We start from the raw sequence: 3,436 nt of genomic DNA, 5'->3' as shown, positions 1-3,436 counted from the left end.
GAAGCTAGAAAAAGAGTTGGAGGGTGAGAAGACTCGGGCTACCGCTACTGTGGCTTCTGCCAAGTTGGCTGAGGATATGGCTCTGAAGCATAAGGAGAACTATGTCACAACTTATGGGGAGATGATGGATCTTAGGGAGAGTTTGGAATCTGTTCGAACTGACTATGCCGAGCTCCAGGGTCATCTTGTAGGCAGTGTAAATGCTGCTTATGAGAATTTGAGGGATCAGGTTCGGGTTCTTGTGCCCAAACTCGACCTCTCCCTCTTTAGCTTGGACAACATTGAAAGGGATGGTAAGATTGTCCCTAATGATCCTAATGATGATGATGTTGATGTGGATCCCCTCATGTGCCATCCGTCAAAGCCTCTGCTGCCCCGCCTTCCTCAACTCCAGTAGCTGAAGTCGGTCAACCTGAGTCTGATCTCGACGTCCAGATCCTGAACCGGGATGATGGGACGGTAGATGCGGTATTCCTTCAGACTCATCCTCCTTCACCCCGAGATGCTGCTACTGGGAAATCGTTGGATCCATTGTAATTTTTTCTTTTGACATATGATGTACAGCCCGGTCTGTGGGCTTTTAAACTTTTATTTCTGTAATTTTGTGGTTTGTTTTTTACTCTGGATACTTTAGTTGCTTTCTTAGCAACCTTATTTAAAAAAAAAACAGAAGTAGTTTTTCAAGTCTCTTGGAGTCGACTTCAGGTGGCCTCTTGAGTCTGTTTATTATAACAACCTTATTTCTTCGCAATATGCTTGTCGGTTGCTTACCTTAGTACTTTCCAGGGATCTTCAGGGTGTTGGAATCTTGTCCTCTAACTTCTTCCGATTGCTTTTGTATTTTTATACTTGTAGATTGAGGTTATGGCTTTCTGGGTACAAGTCCCTTATGGCGCATACCTTCTATCGATCGATGTTTTTATTTTTAGTAAATCCCACAAATTTACTTTTTATAGTTCTGCAACTTTGGTCCGACTTTCGCATCTTGGTTTGTCTTGAAGTTATTTCTAGTAATCCATTTTATTTGGACCTTTGTCAGGTCTTTTTTATGGATTACTTTTTATAACTTTGCGATTTTGTTGGGCCGACTTCATCATGTCAGTCCCTTCTAAGTTATTTTAGTAATACATTTCTTTTGGACTTTTGTTAGGTCTCTTTTATGGATTACTTTTATAACTTCGTGATTTTATTGGGCCGACTTCATCATGTCGGTCCCTTTCTAAGTTATTTCTAGTAATCAATTTCATTTGGACCTTTGTCAGGTCTCTTTTATGGATTACTTTTATAACTTTGTGATTTTGTTGCGCCAACTTCGTCATGTCAGTCCCTTCTAAGTTATTTCTAGTAATCCATTTTATTTGGACCTTTGTTAGGTCTCTTTTATGGATTACTTTTATAACTTTGTGATTTTATTGGGCCAACTTCGTCATGTCGGTCCCTTCTAAGTTATTTCTGGTAATCCATTTTATTTGGACCTTTGTCAGGTCTTTTTTATGGATTATTTTTATAACTTTGTGATTTTATTGGGTCGACTTCGTCATGTCGGTCCCTTCTAAATTATTTCTAGTAATCCTCTTTTTTTAGGGCTGGCCAGACCTCTTTCCAGGGATTTACTTTTTATAACTTTGGTTATTGTGGTCGACTGGTCCGACTTCTTTACGTCGGTCCGTCTTTAAGTTATTTTTAGCAACCCATTTTTATTAAGGCCTCGTCAGGTCCTTTCTATGGATCACTTTCGATAACTTCTTGCATTATTCTGTTTTTGTCGCCTTTTCATCTTTGCCAATTTTGTAGAGATTGAGTTTGATCCTCGTTTGGTCGACCTGTTGATGAATTTGGTTTTCATCTTCGTTGGTCTTCATCGTGATCGAGCAGTGAATTTGATTTTCACTTTCTGCCGATCTGTAGCTTTATAATCAGGCGATGAATTTTTTGTGTTTCAGATTAATGCGTCTTGATAAGAGGATTTGTAGAAAATCTAAAAAACTTTATTCAAAAGAAAAATGCAACTATATACATGTGGGTGTTTTATCCCTCTAAGTCAGGTAGTTCATGGATCTTGGCTCGGTGGCTCGTTAAAAAACCTTTTTCAAGAAAAAGAGTGCACCTCATCCTAAGATCTAACTGTAGTACCTTCTTAAGTTGCAGGCATGCCATGACCTTGGAAGCTCTCGTCCTTCGAGTTTGATCAGCCTGTAGTAGCCCTTTCCGAGTACTTCTACGACTTGGTAGGGCCCTTTCCAGTTTGCTTCCAGCTTTCCTTCTCCAGGTCGACTTGTTCCAATATCATTTTGGATTAAGATGAGTTCATTTTCGATAAAACCTCGCTGTACTACCTTTCGGTTGTATCTTGAGGCCATTCGACATTTCAACATCTCTTCCTTGATCCGAGCTCTTTCTCGGATTTCTGGAAGTAGGTCGAGTTCTTCCTTTTGAAGTTGGGAGTTGGCCTCTTCACTATAGTAGATTACTCTGGGCGATCCTTCTTCGACCTCCATTGGGATCATTGCCTCCATTCCGTAAGCTAATCGGAAAGGTGATTCCTTCGTGGTGGAGTGTGGAGTTGTTCGACTTGTGGGAGCTCTTCAGCCCAGGCTGCCTTTGCATCTTGTAATCTCCATTTTAGCCCGGCTAATATAACTTTATTGGCGGCTTCTGCCTGTCCATTGGACTGGGGATATTCTACGGATGTAAATTGGTGCTTTATTTTCAAGTCGGCCACCAATTTTCTAAAGCCCGCGTCTGTGAATTAAGTGCCATTATCTGTGGTGATGGAGTAGGAGACCCCAAACCTTGTGACAATGTTTCTATATAGGAATTTTCGACTTCTTTGAGCAGTGGCGTTGGCTAGGGGTTCTGCCTCAATCCATTTTGTAAAATAGTCTACCCCGACGATGAGGAACTTGACCTGTTCTGATCCTTGAGGAAAAGTCCCAAGGAGGTCGAGTCCCTATTTTGCAAATGACCAGGGTGACGTTACGCAGATGAGCTCCTCTGGTGAGGCGATGTGAAAATTAGCATACTTCTGACATGGTGGACATGTCTTTACGAATACCATTGCTTTTTTTTTGTAAGGTTGGCCAATAGAATCCGGCCCGGAGTAATTTTTTGGTGAGGGCTTTGTGCTCCGAGATGGTTGCCACAGATGCCACTGTGTACTTCTTCTAAAACTTCCTTTGTGTTGGAAGTCGGCACACATTTTAATAGTGGTGATGAAATTCCTCTCTTGTATAGAGTATTGTTGATGATGGTGTAGTATTGTGCTTCCCGTTTTAACCTCTTTGCCTCCTTCTTATCTGTAGGGAGTGTTTCTATTTTGAGGTAGTTGATTATGGGAGTCATCCATCCTTGATCCAGACCTGTTATGGCTAGGACCTTTTCTTCTTCCGAGATTGACGGGTTCTGCAGCATCTCTTGGATGAGGCTTCTATTGTTG

The sequence above is a fragment of the Arachis ipaensis genome, chromosome B9, assembly GCF_059453495.1.
Source record: "Arachis ipaensis isolate K30076 ecotype BB chromosome B9, ASM5945349v1, whole genome shotgun sequence".
Taxonomy (NCBI): Eukaryota; Viridiplantae; Streptophyta; class Magnoliopsida; order Fabales; family Fabaceae; genus Arachis; species Arachis ipaensis.
Note: the sequence above shows the minus strand (reverse complement) of the source record.